Here is a 17,686-nt window from a genome sequence, read left to right as displayed (position 1 = left end):
GATGGTGGATGGTGGATGAATGGTAGATGGATGGTGGATGGTGGATGGATGGTGGATGGTGGATGGATGGTGGATGGATGGATGGTGGATGAATGGTAGATGGATGGTGGATGGTGGATGGATGGGTCATTGGAGGTGGATAGATTATTGGATGGATGGATGGTGGACAGATGGATATTTTGATGGTTTAACAAGCAGCCTAACTTGGTTCCAGGTCACGTGGTTTGGTGTGTGGAGGGCAAAGAGGCCCTTGTCCTGGCCTTGGGGTGTGGCTGGGCCCTGGGGACACTTCGTAGCCTTTGTGTGTCTTCCCGGCTGTTCACCGGAAACGAACACAAAATGGTGTCGGATGCAGCTGTGATTGAACAACAGGATAATGCGAATAAATAAATAAAAGCAATACCCAGCGGCTTACAGGCCTTGCCATCAATTTTTTAAAATCATGTAAGAGGCTCCCCAAATTTACAGCACGCTCCAAGACAGTCTGCGGTGGTCACTGTCCTTGTCTGTGACCAGGTGCTGGGCACGCACCTGCGCTCTGTCCTCAGCACCTGTACTCTGTCCCCAGAGCCCCCAGGTCCGCACATACAGCACAAATCCCCGGGGACCACACCTCCCTGCCTGCGGACCCACAACTCTCCTAATCAGTGACCGTGGGGTTACAACCCCAACCCCTGCTCGGGCAGAAGGACGTTCACCCCAATTCTGCAGGAAGTGCGTTCACCCAGTGTGGGGAGGACGCCCGGTTTGGAGTGTCTGTGTTTCAGGGACCGTGCCCCGGGCGGCTGGCACGCACGGGCTGAGGCTCTCGGTGAGGCGCGGGGCATCCCTCGGTGGGAAGTCCAGTGTCCGTGGAGGCCGCCCCGGCATCGCAGCTGCTTCCTGCCGGCCACGGAGGGCCCTGGCCCGAGTCCCGGTGCCCGGAGCCCGCGGGCTGGGCCGTCCTGCGAGCACTGGGCTCTTCGTTATGCCCGCGTTTTCTCGATTATTCTCCCAATTATGCGCCGTCTCGCCGCTGATTCGCCGGCTAAATGAGCTGCTATTTCTCTCCTGCACTGAGGCTTGGAGTCATCTTTCTGAGCCACATGCTCTGCGGCTCTGAAGGGAAGCTTAATGTGCGTCCGTTACAGCCAGCCTCAGTCGCCCTAAATCACGGGCAGCCGGTTCGGGCAGCGCGTGAGCGGCCTCCCCGGCTCGGCCCTCCTTTACCCGCGCGAGCGCTGCAGAGGCGCAAACCGCCATCACAAGTCCTGGGAGGGGTGCGGGCAGGGGGCGGGGGTGCGGGGCAATGCGTCTCAAGAATCGCAGAGTCATTTCAAACCGATGGGAGCTGATTGCACGCCTCGCCCTCCATTTGACCTTCAGCGCGTGCCCTCCCCGTCCCCCCGCCTGGCCTCGGCCTCCGTGGGCATCGCCGTCCCTCTCACCCCACGGAGAAGGCGGTGACCTCGGGGCCCGGTCGGTGAGATGCCCGTGGTTTTCCTCCCGTCGGGGCCTCAGCCGGCCCGGGACGCACACGCCCTGATGCAGGCTCGCACCCGGGCATGCCACCAAAGGCACCTTCTCCGAGGGGCTGGGCTCCCCACGGCCACGCAGGCGCGTCCACCCCCAGCTCTGCTCCCGGCAGCTGCAGCTGCTCCCTGGGGACTCCGGACCCACAGGGCCCCTCACTTCGGACCTGTGGCCCCTCACTTCGGACCTGTGCCCCTCTCCTCCCCTCCCCCACCCAGCTCCTTCCGTGTCGGAATGGGAGGCGGGGCCTGGACACAGGAGTTCTCTCTCCCGGCCATCGTCCCTGCCACGGACCGAATGCCCCCACACCCACAGGTCGTAGCCAGACCCGCCCTGGGAGGGTGGCGGGAGGCGGGGTCTGTGGGGGTGAGAGGTCCTGGGGTGGAGGCCTCCAGCTGGGATTGTGCCCCGACGGCAGGGACCCCGGAGCCCTCCTTCCTTCCACGGCGCTCGGGGTCCTCACCAGACACGGATGTCCCGAGCCTGGACCTTGGCGTCCGGCCCCCGGCTGTGAGGGGAGAGGTCTGTGTGAGGAGGTCGCCCCGCCCCTGGCTCTGCCCCAGCCGTGGGACCGGACAGCACCGGCCCCGCGGGTCACAGGCAGGAGGGGCTCTGGACCCGGGGCAGGTGACTGGGGGGGGGAGGGCTTGGAGAGATGCGAGGACACGTGGGGTGGCCTTTCCTGGAGGGGGCCCAGCGGGCACCGGGGCGTCAGGACGCTGGCATACAGTGGCGGTCCCCCAGACCTGAGTCTGTGTCGGGTTCCCCGAGGGGACACAAAGCCCGGCTCCTTGTCCCGAAACGCCAGACTCCGCGCTGACGGCGAAGGGCGGGTGCGCTAGGTCAGCGACTCGGACCCGGGCCTGTGCTGGCAGCCGGGGCAGGTACCCACAGGTCGCCGCGACCAGGGCTCCCCTGGGGGACCCGCCTGTGCGGGGTGACCCTGTAGCTGAGGCCCAAGTCCTGCAGTCGGGGCCTGCACCCCAGGGGCTCTGGGGGCCCCCGTGGCGGCTCGGAGCACCTTCCTTTCCGAAGGGAGAGGAGACCGAGTCTGCTGCGCGGGGAAGCCAGCACAAACCCCAGAGCAGGAGCCAGGAGGTCACCCCTCGGGGCAGCCCCCGTTAGCGACGTCCTGCAGGCCCATCGGAAACCAGCTGGCGGCCCAGATCCCGGACGCCTCGAGGTGAAAGACCAAGAGCCTACTCGCCCGTTTCAGCGGCCCGTCCTCACTGCGTTTCAAATGCAGCCTTGTCGCCCGGCCCGCGGGGCTCAGTGACTAAGCGTCGACCTGTGAACCAGGAGGTCACGGTTCGATTCCCGGTCAGGGCACAGGCCCGGGTTGTGGGCTCGATCCCCAGTGTGGGGCATGCAGGAGGCAGCCGATCCATGATTCTCTCTCCCTCCCTCTCTGAAATCAATAAAAATATATTTAAAATGAAGAAATAAAATGCCACCTTGTCCACGTGCCTTGGTCCTCACAGAAACCTGCTTTCATCCCAACTCCACCGACAGGACCCTTAGTGAGGTGTCTACCCAGCGCGGGGTGAGTCCCGGGCTGTGACTGCCTTGGGGCAGACAAGTCGGGAGCGGTTGCCCCGTCTCCATCCACGTTGGACCCCTAATAGAACCTTCCAGTCGACTGTCAGACCTCGGGGATCGGGGACGCAGAGGCAGCGCCAGCCCGAGATCCGGGAGCCCTTGGGACCAATCTTGAGAGTAAAGCAAGTTTTAGAACAAGTTATTACCCTTGAGGCTGAACCAGAAACATCCCCCCCCCCCCCCCCCCCGCCCCTCCTCTCCACGTTCCTTCTGGAACTCTGCCGGGCAGCCCGATGCTGAGCTGGGGGACAGCTCATTTATTATCCGGTCCCGGGAAGCAGTGACCAATGACTCTGTAGCTTGTGGTCCATGGCTGGGGCTGAGACTCGGGCCGAGTCACCTCCAGACTATGGGGGGTCAAGGGGGAGCCAGGGGGCCACACTTGCATGTAACACACGGTGCCCCGGCTGCAGCGATGTTCCTAATTGCCATCCTCCCCAACCCCATTAAAAGTGTAATGAAGGCGATGACACAAAACTCCTCTATGTGGCCTGAATGAATGGATTTATTTAAGCCCTAATGGACTTGAGACTCCAGCCGCCGCGCTCGGGGCTGGAGCGGCTGATGGCGGTGCTGGTGGGAGCTGGGGACCGTGATGGCCGGCAGCCTGGTGCTGAGCCGGGGGACAGCTCATTTATTACCCGGTCCCCGGGAGGCAGTGACCAACGACTCCATCTGCCCCTCACTTCTCTTCCCAGACAGACAAATCCAGCCTCAGCCAGAGCCCCAGCATCAGGCCCCGCTGGGCTGCCCCACGGCTGTGTCCCAAATGCAGAGTCAGAAGGAGGGGCCTGGAGGGGGGTGGAGGGACGCCCGCGGCTTGGTGGCCGGGGACGGCTTGGTGGCCGGGGACGGCCTGGTGGCCGGGAATGGCCTGGTGGCCGGGGACGGCCTGGTGGCCGGGGACGGCCTGGTGGCCGGGATGGCTTGGTGGCCGGGGATGGCCTGGTGGCCAGGGATGGCTTGGTGGCCGGGGATGGCTTGGTGGCCGGGGTTGGCTTGGTGGCCGGGGACGGCCTGGTGGCCGGGGATGGCCTGGTGGCCGGGGATGGCCTGGTGGCCGGGGACGGCCTGGTGGCCGGGGACGGCCTGGTGGCCGGGGACGGATGGCCTGGTGGCCGGGGGACGGCCTGGTGGCCGGGGACGGCCTGGTGGTCGGGGATGGCCTGGTGGCCGGGGACGGCCTGGTGGCCGGGATGGCTTCATGGCCGGGGATGGCCTGGTGGCGGGGGATGGCCTGGTGGCCGGGGATGGCCTGGTGGCCGGGGATGGCCTGGTGGCGGGGGACGGCCTGGTGGACGGGGACGGCCTGGTGGCCGGGGACGGCCTGGTGGCCGGGGATGGCCTGGTGGCCGGGGATGGCCTGGTGGCCGGGGTTGGCTTGATGGCCGGGGTTGGCCTGGTGGCCGGGGTTGGCTTGATGGCCGGGGACGGCCTGGTGGCCGGGGGATGCCAGGTGCTCCCTTCCGCAGGTGACGAGCTCTCGCCAGGGGCCGCCCTGGGTGCCCGCACGGCCGCCGGCGGGGCTGGTGCTCTGCACCTCCGGGAGCCCCCGTTTCCTCGCTCATGTCCCCCCGCTTTTAGACTCGGGCTTTCCCACATTCCCCAAGGCGCTCACGTCTGCAGGACCAGGCTCGGTCGTCCTAAGCGACGTCTGTCCTTCACTCCGTGTCGTAGGGGTTTGGGTCCAGGATAATCACTGTCCTGCCTCTTTCTTCAGACCCCTCCCCCTACCTGCCCCTCCCCCTCTCCGCCCCCTGCCCGTCCCCTCCCCCTGCCCGCCCCTCCCCCTGCCCGCCCCCTCCCCTGGCCGGGGTGTTGCCCTGCCTCCCTGCCCAGGCGCGTCATCCATTCCGTTCCCAGAGGCTGAGCTCTCTGCCTGCCTGTTGTCTGCGGGGCTGGGCATGCGCCAGGCGTCCGGGGGCACCCACAGAGGGGAACGCGCTGATTGCCGGTGGGTACGTCACCAAGAGGCATGGGGGCTGGATGTCTGGGCCCTGGGCCATCCCTGCAGTTAAGTGTGTCAAGAACTAAGGCAGAAGGCCAAGGGCGAGAGAGCCTTCTTTGTACAGCCACATAGCATCCCACCGTGTGCGTGTACCGCAGAGGGGCCTGGAGGGCATTATGCTGAGTGAACTAAGCCAGTCAGAGAATGACATGTCACATGATCCCACTCATATGTGGAGTCTAATGAACAAAATACACGGATGAACTAAATAGGTCCAGAGACACGGAAGCGTGGAACAGACTGTCAGGTCTCAGAGGGAAGGCGGGGGTGGGGGTGGGAAGAGACCAACCGAAGACCCTGCATGCGTATGTGCATCACCATGGGCACAGGCCATAGGGTGCTGAAGGGCGGAGGGGCTGAGGGGGCCAAAGGGGGGAAAGAGGGACATCTGTGATGCTTTCAACAATAAAATGAATTTTAAAAAGTAAAAAGGCAGAAACTGAGGTCATCGGCGTCCAGAGGAGTCACGCGGGACGCAGGTGGCGTCCGCATGGTCCCCTCACCGGGAAGGAGCCCGCGTGGGCTGCCCCGCCCACGGCCGCCGAGGCGGGGAAACCCGGAGGCTGTGGTGCCGCTCGCCGCCGCCGCTGTCCGGGGACCCTGCGCGGGGGCAGCCTCCGCGGCCGTGGTGGCGGCTGAGCGTTGTCCGCTGTCCACATCCGTGGCTGCAAACGTGTCCTTTTCTAACCACGTCTGACAAGATGGTTGGCGAGCGAGACGGCCGAGAGATGAGATCGCGGTTTGCGGGGGGGGGCGGGGGGGGGCACTCGGTTTTGTACCCTCATCTGAATGAGCAGGAGGTTTGTTGCCACTGTTCACTGCGCTTCTGCAAACCGAGAGGTCGGCCCGCCACAGGCCCCATGCGGCTCCCGCCGCGCTCGTCCCCGGAGCCAGGCGCGCAGGTGAGCGCTGACGAACGCCCTTGCTCGTTGGACTTGGAAATGCGTGCGTCTGCCTGGGTCTGGGGAGCGAGCGCCCGGGAGGCTGAGCCGCCCGCACCGTTTCCAAGTGAAAAGCTCTAAATTGAAATCCAGGCCTCCGGGGACTGTGAGCGCCAAAGAAAACCGCTGGACCCAAAGGCGCCATTGCCACCGTAATGAGAATTTTAAGTGGCGTCTTTAAATCCCCGGAAAAGCCTTCCAGGAGTGTGTGCGCAAGCGACGGTGTCTGAAGTGCTTGCAAAGATGCCGTTACATTGGAGACAGGCACCTCATCCCAATTCCACAGCCCGGGGACCCTTCTCCCAGCCCGGGACCCTTCCCCCAGCCCGGGGACCCTTCTCCCAGCCCGGGACCCGTCTCCCAACCCCGGGGACCCTTCCCCCAGCCCGGGGACCCTTCCCCCAGCCCGGGGACCCTTCTCCCAGCCCGGGGACCCTTCCCCCAGCCCGGGGACCCTTCCCCCAGCCCGGGGACCCTTCTCCCAGCCCGGGACCCTTCTCCCAGCCCGGGACCCTTCTCCCAGCCCGGGGACCCTTCTCCCAGCCCGGGGACCCTTCTCCCAGCCCGGGACCCTTCCCCCAGCCCGGGACCCTTCTCCCAACCCCGGGGACCCTTCTCCCAGCCTGGGACCCTTCCCCCAGCCCGGGACCCTTCTCCCAGCCCGGGGACCCTTCCCCCAGCCCGGGGACCCTTCTCCCAGCCCGGGGACCCTTCCCCCAGCCCGGGACCCTTCCCCCAGCCCGGGGACCCTTCCCCCAGCCCGGGACCCTTCTCCCAGCCCGGGACCCTTCTCCCAGCCCGGGGACCCTTCCCCCAGCCCGGGGACCCTTCTCCCAGCCCGGGGACCCACGCGGGGGCTCTCCAGGTCCCCCAGCTGCTGCCAGAAGGGACGGGCGCACCGTGAGAGCGCGTCACAGCAGAGGACGGAGGCGATGCATCTGAGATTTTTTAAAAAATATCTTTATTGATGTCAGAGAGGAAGGGAGAGGGAGAGAGAGAGAGAGAAACATCAATGATGAGAGAGAATCACTGATCGGCTGCCTCGTGCACACCCCCCACTGGGGATCAAGCCTGCAAACCAGGCATGTGCCCTTAACTGGAATCGAACCCAGGACCCTTCAGTTTGAAGGCCGACGCTCTATCTGCTGAGCCAAACCAGCCAGGGCTGCACCTGAGATTTGATAAAGGCTCCAGAGAGGGGCCCTGACCTTGTCTTCCATTGTATCTTCTTCGCCTGGCCACCAGGGGGAGCTGTCCCAGGTTTACCAGAAGCCCCTCCGACCTCGCCCACGTGAATGGGTCTTTCTAACACTGTCTGCGGAGCGTGCCCGGGTACAGGCCCCTCCGTGTCCCGGGCTGCACGTAGAATGGACGTCCACCGGTGTGGGGGCCGCAGCGAGGCCGGAAGATGGCCTCCTCCCTGTGGTCACTCTGCGGGCACCGACTCAGGACGTGGGTGAGTCGCTGTGTGCCCCGGGCCAGGGAGGTTGTCCGGCGAGCGGGCCCCAAATGTCCCGCCTCTGAGTGAAGGCCTTGAACTTGGCAGTGTGCGCATCCTCCCCGACCCTCAATGAGATGACATTTCCGAGGCCCAGGCGCTGGCGGTGACCCGCGTGGGCTCTGGGGACAGCGCTGCATTGTCGATGGGTCTGGCCTGACGCCAGTGACATGGACTCGCATCCGCGTGTCCTGGCCGTGGCCTCCCCTCGGCAGCATCCAGACAAGAGACGCAGTGTGTCCAGAGACAAGGGCGTGGCTTCCTCCAGCCGCGGAGGGAAGGGTTCCCATCTGGGCTCGCTGCGGCCCTGCCTCCAGGGCGGCCGCCCTGGCTCTGACCCGCGTGAGTCTCAGTTCTGAGCGGATGGCCTGGGGCAGGAGGGCATGACCAGGGTACGTCAGAGCGTGGGCACTGGGACCTCATTGTGTGGGGACTGGGCTTGGCTGTTCCTGGGGCTGGTCTCCTGGTGTCCTTAAGGCTCTGAAGATCCTTCAGTGACGTTCTGATGGCATCGGTGGCAGAAGGGACTCAAATTGGATCTAAAAAATTAGAATAAGGCTGGGTGGCCTGGCTCGGTGGTTGACCACTGACCTATGAACCAGGAGGTCACGGTTCCATTCCCAATCAGGGCACATGCCCGGGTTGTGGGCCTGACCCTCAGTGGGGGGTGTGCAGGAGGCAGCCGATCAATGACTCCCTCTCATCATTGATGTTTCTATCTCTCTCTCTCCCTCTGCCTTCCTCTCTGAAATCAATAAAAATATATCTTTAACCTTTTGCACTCGGATGCCGAGTGTGACTCGACACGGTTAGCATTAGAATAAAGGAATCGAGAAAAAAGCAAGCGAGTGCAAAGGGTTAAAACTAATAAAAATAAAATATTAGAATAATAATTAAAGATTTAGATTTAGAATTGAGTGGGGTTGGTCCTTTCGGAGCGATGACCGTGATGAGGGGACGTGGAGCAGCGGGCCACGCGGGCTCCGTCGCGGGCTCTGGGACTCTGCCGTGTGGCCTTGGGTGAGCTAGTTAACTCCTCTAGGACTCAGCTTCCCAACCGAAACGTGTAGGAAAGCAGAGCAATGGCCTTACTGGGGTGTGGGAGGCCGGAAAACGCCCCCCAAGGTGTCCATGACCGAATCCCGAGGGCTCCCACATTTGCTAAAGAGTCTTTGCAGGTGTCATTACATTTAGGATCTTGAGATGAGATCATCCTGGACTCTGAATCCCATGACAAGTGTCCCTGTGACCGACATGCAGAGGAAGACAGACGGACAGACAGAGAAGGAAGTGGGTAGGGTGATGTGGCCACAAGCCAAGGACTTTGGGCAGCCTCCAGACACTGGACGAGGCAGGAGAGACATGCCCAGTTTTGGGTAATCTGATAGAGGGGCCCCAGGAAGCTAGCCCTGGCGTGATGAGGAATAAGTGATGGATGCATGTGAAGCGCTCCGTGTTTATTGACCACAGAGCAGGGGCGCCGTGTCCATCTGGAGAGAGGGCAGCGTGGCCTCGGGCGTGGTGTGGGCTGTTCTGTGGTTCCGTGTCTGCCTGGGAGAAGGGCCTCACCCCTCATGAGACGTTGCTGCGCGAAGATTTTACTGCTTGTCAGTCATTTAATCCCAGCCATTTCCTCTCGGATATTATTCCCATAAAATAAAGTGGGGGGAGCGCACAGTCCCCTCAGTGTGCGCCATGAATCACTGGTGAATGACCCAGCGCAGCGAGGGCCCGCGCTCCGCCTGACACGGCGCTAATTTAATCTGTGATTTATCATCCGCGTCCCCACAAGCCCCTCATTAATTCCTCGGGTGCTTATTGAGGGTTGACCGTGTGCTGGCCACCATTCTAGGCTTCGGGGATGGAACCTCGCACGCAACATACAGAACGGCAGGAGTCCTGCCCTCACAGAGTTACCTGTGCCGGCGAGAGCGGCAGTGGGAGCGTAAAGGAGTAAAACATAAAGGAGCCGTCCATTCGCTGGTCATGAAGGCAGGAGACGGGAAGGCAGAGTGGCCTCAGGAGAGCATGCCTGCTGACCAAGGTGCTGATGGTGAGCAAGCAAGGCCTGTGGGTCCCGGGGAAGAAGGTTCCAGAATGTGGAAGTCCTCGGGGGAGGTGCAGAGAGTGCCAAGGTCCGTGTGCGGGGAGGTCGGATGGGGGTGAGGTAAAAAGGAAGTGGGTAGAGCCCCTGGGGTCCTTGTGAGCCCTTGGATTTTGATTCTAAGCTTCTTGGGAGCCAGCTGTAGGGTTTGGGCAGAAGGGAGCTCCAATCCAGCCATGTTGATGACATGTATGTGTGCCGTGTTGAACATGTGTCCCATGTTGAAAGTATGTGCTCTTCTATGGAATGTGTGTGCCATGTTGAATGTGTGTGCCATGTTGATGGCATGTCTTCAGTGTTGAATGTGTGTGCTGCATTGAATGTGTTTGCAGTGTTGAATGTGTGTGTTGTGTTGTTGAATGCATGTGCAGTGTTTAAGTGTATGCTGTGTTGATGGCATGTCTTTAGGGTTGAATTTGTGTGCAGTGTTGAATGTGTGTATGGTGTTGAATGTGTATGCTATGGTGTTGAACGTGTGTGCGGTGTTGAATGTGTGTACATGTCTTCAGTGTTGAGCACGTGTGCTGGGTTGTTGAATGTGTGTGCGGTGTTGAATGTATATGCCATGTCAATGCCATGTCTTCAGTGTTGAGCGTGTGTGCTGTGTTGTTGAATGTGTGTGTAGTGTTGAATGTGTGTGCGGTGTTGAATGTGTGTGTGGTGTTGAATGTGTGTGCCATGGCGATGCCATGTCTTCAGTGTTGAGTGTGTGCTGTGTTGTTGAATGTGTGTGTGGTGTTGAATGTGTGTACATGTCTTCAGTGTTGAGCGTGTGCTGTGTTGTTGAATGTGTGTGCGGTGTTGAATGTGTGTGCGGTGTTGAATGTGTGTGCGGTGTTGAATGTGTGTGCCATGTCGATGCCATGTCTTCAGTGTTGAGTGTGTGCTGTGTTGTTGAATGTGTGTGTGGTGTTGAATGTGTGTACATGTCTTCAGTGTTGAGTGTGTGCTGTGTTGTTGAATGTGTGTGCGGTGTTGAATGTGTGTGCGGTGTTGAATGTGTGTACATGTCTTCAGTGTTGAGCGTGTGCTGTGTTGTTGAATGTGTGTGCGGTGTTGAATGTGTGTGCGGTGTTGAATGTGTGTGCGGTGTTGAATGTGTGTGCGGTGTTGAATGTGTGTGCGGTGTTGAATGTGTGTGCCATGTCGATGCCATGTCTTCAGTGTTGAGCGTGCGCTGTGTGGAGGTCACCCTGGAGGGAGGCAGGGCAGGGCGCACCTGACAAGGAGCCTGTGGGTGCTGCACACCGGCTGCCACCCCCAGGGACAAACATGGCCGAGGGGGAGGCCAGAGCCCAGGGACACCCCCAGGGACAAACGTGGCCGAGGGGGAGGCCAGAGCCCAGGGACACCCCCAGGGACAAACGTGGCCGAGGGGGAGGCCAGAGCCCAGGCGCCGCCCTGACGGCCACGGCTCCGCAGGGGCCCCGGGCTCCTCTCGCGAACCTGAGCGCCGCTCACGGTCCCAGTTTGGGATGAGGAACAAACCTTTCATGCTGACCGTGTGCCTGCGCTGGGCCCCTCCTGCCCCCCCCCCCCCCCCCCCGCCGTCCACGCCCACGTTTCCCCGCGGCTGCAGGGCGTCCCCTGCACCAGCCTGTCCCTCCCCCGGCGACGCCGCAGAAGGCGCTGAGCTCCGGTTTCTTCCTCCTTTTTGTCTCACGTGCTCAAAGCAATGGCCGGCTCGCGGCTTCTTACTTCCACCTCTGACCGACACACCAGACCCACGCGCTCACACGCACACCCGTGTGCGCGCGCCTCGGCTGGTGCTGATTATCCGACTGCCTTTTGGCGGGTTTCGTCGGCAGACGGGCCCGTTACTCCCTTCAGCTGATGAAGCTCCAGTTCGCCCCTGAGGTCGCCAACGCCGAGAGCAAAAGGCAAGACCCCACTTCCACTGGCTCTGCTCCTCTCTGGTTCCGTTCTGCACGTGACACGTGTATCCCTGACATCCTTGTTTGGGGGAGAAGCATGGGTTTGGCTTTTATTGTAAACCATCAGATGTTTTATAGGCCTGCTAATGGCGTGTTTGGTGTGAAATTAATTGTCAAAGACTCGCCGAGAGTTTTAAATTAGATTCTCCCTGTTCTTCGAGGCGAACAACGGGTCCTGTTGTTGTCACTAATAGGAGGTTCTCACTGCTGCTTCTTTCTCCCCTCCACAACAAAATGATAAAACAAATCTTCGACTTATTTTAATGCGCTAATTGGGGGTTATTACAGCTCATTTTATTTACATTAAAATAAAAAGCAGCAATTCATTTTCCTTGCACAGAGAACGCAGAGAGAGTTTAATTGCCTCCTATGCCAACACGTATTTGCAAAGAGAAATGATATGGAAAACCAAGGGCCCAGGAACAGAGATGTGGGCCGTGGGCTCAACGGAAGCATGGTTTCCAAAGCGGATTCTCGATGCCTGAGCGCGTCCCTTCCGGCTGGTGGCTTCGCTGCGCGGCGGCGCACAGTTTGGGGGAGATAAATGCGGGGGAGGTGGGGGCCAGCGAGAGAAGCAAGAGCAGGAGTGTTTATGTCCGTCCCCAGCGCTCCAGGGTGACTTGGTGGTACTAAGGATGCAGCCCGGGCGAGAGGTATTTACTCATTTATTTAAGTATTTTTTATTGCTTTCAGAGAGGAATGGAGAGAGAGAGAAACATCAATGATGAGAGAGAATCATCAACTGGCTGCCTCCTGCACGCCCCACACTGGGGATCCAGCCCACAACCCAGGCATGTGCCCCGACCGGGAATCAAACCGTGACCTCCTGGTTCATAGGTCAACGCCCCACCACTGAGCCCCGCCGCCGGGCCTGGCTTCCCTTTGAATCCCTTTTCCGCCTTTAGAGGTCCCGGGGGAATTTCCCAAGACGTCTCGCCCTTCAGCATCAGCCTTTAAAGGGCACCGGACCCGCTCACGTCCCTGCGCCCCGATGCGCACAAACGGTGACGAAGGCCTCGGCTCCGTGGCCACGAACCGTCCTTGTCGAGTAAAGCCCCGGAGGAGCCCGCAGGAGGCCCCCCCCCCCCCCCCCCCCGGCTTGGCCAGTTTCCGCGGCAAGAACCTCCTTGCTGGTGATGGACGAGGGAGCTCTTACAGAGTGAGCCAATTCTTCAAAAGGCTCCATGGAGAGAGACAAATCCCTCCACAGATGTTCTCCCGGGAGAGAGGCCAGACTCCGGCATCTGCTTGCAGAGAGGAGCCCGCACAGCTCCGTGAGGCATGTGGGGGTGGGGGGGTCACAGAGGGCTTGTCCCCAAGGACCAGGCGACCGGGCGGAGGAGAAACCAGCCTTCCTCACGGCAGGACGACCGGGATGCTCAGGCTGCGCTGCGTGTGAGTGTGTGTGTGTGTGTGTGTGTGCGCGCGCGTGCACATGTGTGCACACGTGCGTGTGCTTCTGGTTGCTGTCGCTGTTCGTGTAGCACGCCTCACACACAGGAAGCCCCTGTTAGACACAGAGCAGGCGCCGCTCGGCTTCAGGCTCCGCGTCTCCAGGGACAGCGTTCTGTGGGGACAGGTTCCAGCCGTTCCCAGCTGCCCGGGTGCCAGGCGGTTTCAGTTTAACTGGACGTCACTCTTGAAGGACAGCGTGACACGGGCTCATGGTCGCCCACACGTGTAACACGGCTGGCTCATGTCCAGCCCCGTGGCACTGAGTCTCAATCCCAAAGCCTCTGAGCACCACCCTGTGAGCCCGGGAAACGGGGGGTCGGCAGCGGGGGCTGCATCAGAGTCACCTGTGGCCCTGAGGATGGCCCCGCCCCGTGCCCCACGCCTGGGTCAGGTCCCTGCGCGGCCCCTGCCTCGGTGTGCAGACCACCCCTTGGCCGACCATGCACACCGAGCAGTTTGCTGGTCGCTGGTTGAGGGGGACGCTGCTGTCCAGTCTTCCTCTCTTCCTCCTCGTCACGGCACCGCGCCCTGTGTCCTGTGCCCACACGCCCTGCCCGGTCCCCTCCCTTCCGCCTCTGCAGGGAAAGGCTGGGGTTCTCTCAGGCGCTCAGTCCCCTCGCAGTCCTGTCCTCAGAGGCATCCACGTCAGCTGCACTTCCTCGGTCCCAGGAAGGGGGCCACCCCCGCCTCCCGGGCATGACCCCGCCTCTGCCCTCTGCCTGCAGCTGTCTGTGCCACCTGCTCCACGCACCACGCCTGGCGGAGCGGGGAGCCGGCTCTCAGCCCCGAGCATCGGAAGCCTGAGCATCCCAGCAGCGGTTGCTGTTTGTCCTCTCTGCCCGGCGCTGGGCACCGGGAGCTGCGCCCCGGTGTGCCCTCACCGGCACCCTCACTGAGGCTCCCGCGTGCTGGGACGGTGCGTCAGCTCCCCAGGCCCGGCGCCAAGGCCTTTTCTGAGTAAGGCCGGAGGCTCGCTCAGTCTGTGCTAATCGCACTTAAAGGGTGTCAGCTCTGCATTGGGGGCTGAGTGGGCGGGGTCCCCCGTGCCCAGCCAGCAGGGTGACTTGCCGGCCTCGCGCCCCCTGCTGGGGGGGGGGGGGGGGGTCCTGGCTTCGCGGGACAGACGGGCCGCTCCCAGGCCTTTGCACAGCCAAGGCCTGCGCTCCTGTGAGAAGGGACTCGGCCTCTCCTGCGATCGAAGCTCAGACGTCTTTTCAGAAGGCGTCGTGGGTCCCCTGGCCTCCAGGCCTCGGGCGCCCTCCCCCGCTCGGGCGGGGAGTCAAACTGGTAGACCCAGGGCTAAGGCTCTCGGACGCCCCGGAAAGGGAAGATCCGTGACCGCGGCTGGTCCTGGACTCACGTTGGGCCGAGTTCTGTGCGTTCAGGACTCCGGGTCGGAGGTGCGGGAGAGCGGCGTTTGTGGGCGTGGTCACTGCCCGGGGCGGGGCCCCCGCGCGCCCCGGAGCCCAGGACACGCATGCGCAGGTGGGGCTGAGTCGGCTGTCCTCCAACGAGACCTTTCCCAACGCCAAGGGCTTCCTGTTTGCTTTTGTTTCCAAACACAGTTGCCGGGCCGTGTTCTACTCCGTCAGGTTCAGGGCCCAGCAGGGCGACTAGACCTCCACGCAGCCTGCAGCGGCGCCTGTGACCCAGGGCGTGCCGGGCGCCTGCTCTCCGGGCGGTCAGCGTCGCTGACTGTACCCCGGGCTGGGCCCACACCCCGCGCCTGTTGGATGACGGCCCGCGGGCACGGCCCCGTCCCCGCCCTTTTTCACCCAGCCCCCCCCTCCCCCCCCACCGGGCCTCCATCAGTCTGCTCTCTGTGTCTCCGAGTTTCTGCGTCAACAGGACTTTCTGAAGGAAGTTTTGATCTTTTTCAAAAAGAAATTCGGGCTTTCTCTTGCATTGAGACCCGCGGGACGAAGCCTTCTGACCGAGAGTCTGGCCCGGTGTCGGAGTCACGGACGGAGAGCGGGTTCCTCGAGGGCAGGCGGCGGTTGGCCATTTATCAGCATCGAATCCATTTATCAGCATCGAATCCAGGCTCTGACTTTGAATCCGTGAGTTTCGTGGTTGCGTGGACCCACCCGGCGGAAGTTGCAGAACCCGAAAGCCGTCTTCCTCGGGCAGAGGACACAGTCCCCGCCGTGTGCTGGGCTGGGGGGCAGGAGTGGCTCTGCGGCCTCCGCCCGGCCACCCTGGCCCGTCTGCCTCTCTCCTGACCTAACCATGTGTTAGCGAGGCCTGCGGCCACGGGGGGAGCCAGGCGGCCCGGCTTGTTCCTTTCCCGGCCCGCTTCCGGATGGCGGCGGTGCCCACGCGGGCCGGGGAGGGACGCCGAGGGCTGGGTGCCGCCTCCCAGGTGGGTCCCCCTGTAACGGAGATGGTCCGGGAAGCAGTTCTTAGATGGTGATGTCGATGCCCACGGCCGGGCCCGACCTCGGGTTTCTTTGGTCTGAGGAGGTGCTCAGTGAGCGGCGGGCGGATGCGGGGAGAGGCTGCTCGGGCTCCAGCGCTCCCAGCCTCAGGGCCTTTGCACGGCTGCTCGGCAAGGACACGTGTCAGTGCCGGTCCCACAGAGAGTCCCCCTCGGACCCGTGCTCACAGCTGGCCTCGGCGGGCTCCCCCAGCTCCTCATACACAGTCCCCCCACCCCCACCCCGGAGTCCGGTACCTGCGAGCCTGAGTCTGTCCGTTCGCCGTGGGCCTGACCGGGAATGTGTTCATGCGTTTGCTTGTTGTCTGCTTCCCCGCCGGCACGTGAGCTCCAAGACCGCAGGCCCCGGCCGCTCACCGCTCAGCGCAGGGCACAGCACACGCCCAGCCAGCACACATAGAATGAATGAATGAATGAATGAGCGAATGAACAGATGGGTCCTGACAGCACTCACACTGGCCTCTCACCGCGCAGCCTCCAGGGCTCAGCGCACGCCCAGCCAGCGCATGTTTGTTGACTGAATGAATGAATGAACTAACGAATGAACAGGCAGGTCCTGACACCGCTCACACTTGGCCCCGGAGCCTCAGGGTGCAGGAGAAGCCTCTTCTCCGTCCTCTCTGTGTGCTGGGGGGCATGGGGTCTTCGTCTGGACTATTTGTCTTCTCTGAACCCCACTTCGAGCCGTCAGGCCTGGGGGCCGAGCTGGCTCTGAGGGGACCCTTTCCCGGAAGGCCTCTCTCTTCCTCCCGCTCCTTTGGGAAGTTGCCCAGCAACCCCAGACCATCGTGCTGGACCGACCACGCGCCCCCGGCATTGACCCTGGCGCGTGCCGTCTGCAGGAAGTCATGCCCCCCCCCCCCCGAGGTCTCTAGGCAGAACCCCGCAATGACAGTGGTGACGCTGTGACAATGGCTCTGGAGATGAGGCGCTTGCCGCTGAATAGGCCTTCTGTCCGTGCAAATGCCTGGCTCGGCCCGCCAGCCTGTGACCTTGGCCGGCCCCGTGACCTTGGCGGCGGCTTCCCCTCCCCAGAGCTCATCATCTTCATACACAAAGCAGGGTCACCTCACCACCCGGGCCGGCCCGTTAGGGGGAACAGGATGTAACGGCTCTAACTGTCTATCACGGCCCCCAGCGCGCGGTAGGAGCCCAGCAGATGGCTCTAATTAGTCTTTTCAAAAATATTTTTATTGATTTCAGAGAGGAAGGGAGAGGGAGAGGGAGAGAGAGAAACATCCATGATGAGAGAGAATCATGGATTGGCTGCCTCCTGCACGCCCCCTCCTGGGGATCGAACCCACAACCTGGACATGTGCCTTGACTGGGACCTGACCGTGACCTCCTGGTTCATAGGTCAATGCTCGACCCCTGAGCCACGCCGGCCGGGCGCCCATTAGTCTTAGTAGGAGGCTGATGGGCTCTGTGCTCCACGTAGTACGGGGAAGGGGCTTGCCCCACCTCTTTCGCTTTAAGAGCATTTTTACTCTGAAGTCACCTGGGCTCACGAGGGGAGCCGGTTAGTGGTGATCCGCCCGGTCACTCGGTAGCCACGCCCGAAGCTCATCTCCATGACGGTCTTGGAACCGAATTACCGCGCCCCCCCTCCCCCGCCCCGGCCCAGCCAGGGCAGGCCTCACCCCGCCCACTCCAGCTCATCTCTGTCTCCCCAGCACGTCCTGCTCTCTCCATAATGAGACGGAATCTCCACACAAAGACCGGAATGGAGGGATTTTCCTCGGCACAGGCACACCCTTCCTTCTTCAGAGACTCAGCACCGCGGCTTCTGAACCCTGACAGCCTCCGGAAACTCCGCTGGGGAGGCGAGCTTCCTGGCAGCCAGAGTGAGAAAAGCCAGATGCACAAGCGCCTTTTCTGTCCCCTCCCTCCGTCGGTCCCCAGCTCCAGGCCCCCCACAGGAGGCTTCTCCTCCTGGAAACATCACTTCAGGGGAGGAGGGTTTTCAGAAGGTGAAAGGCCGAGCGCTCACCGGCCATCTCGGACGGCGGCTGAAGGAAACGGCATTGGTTAGGGAAAAGCGGGTAGGACAGCGGGGTGTCCAACGGGAAGGGCTGCACGGAGAAAAGGGGGCCTTGGAGACGTCCGGGGGTGCACCCGGGACGAGCTGCCGCTGCCCCGTGCTGCCCTGGCTGCCGGTCTCATGGGGTCCCTTAGAGGCTGGGGGTGCGTGCCTGTGG

The sequence above is a fragment of the Eptesicus fuscus genome, chromosome 9, assembly GCF_027574615.1.
Source record: "Eptesicus fuscus isolate TK198812 chromosome 9, DD_ASM_mEF_20220401, whole genome shotgun sequence".
NCBI lineage: Eukaryota > Metazoa > Chordata > Mammalia > Chiroptera > Vespertilionidae > Eptesicus > Eptesicus fuscus.
This window is presented reverse-complemented; position numbering follows the sequence as displayed.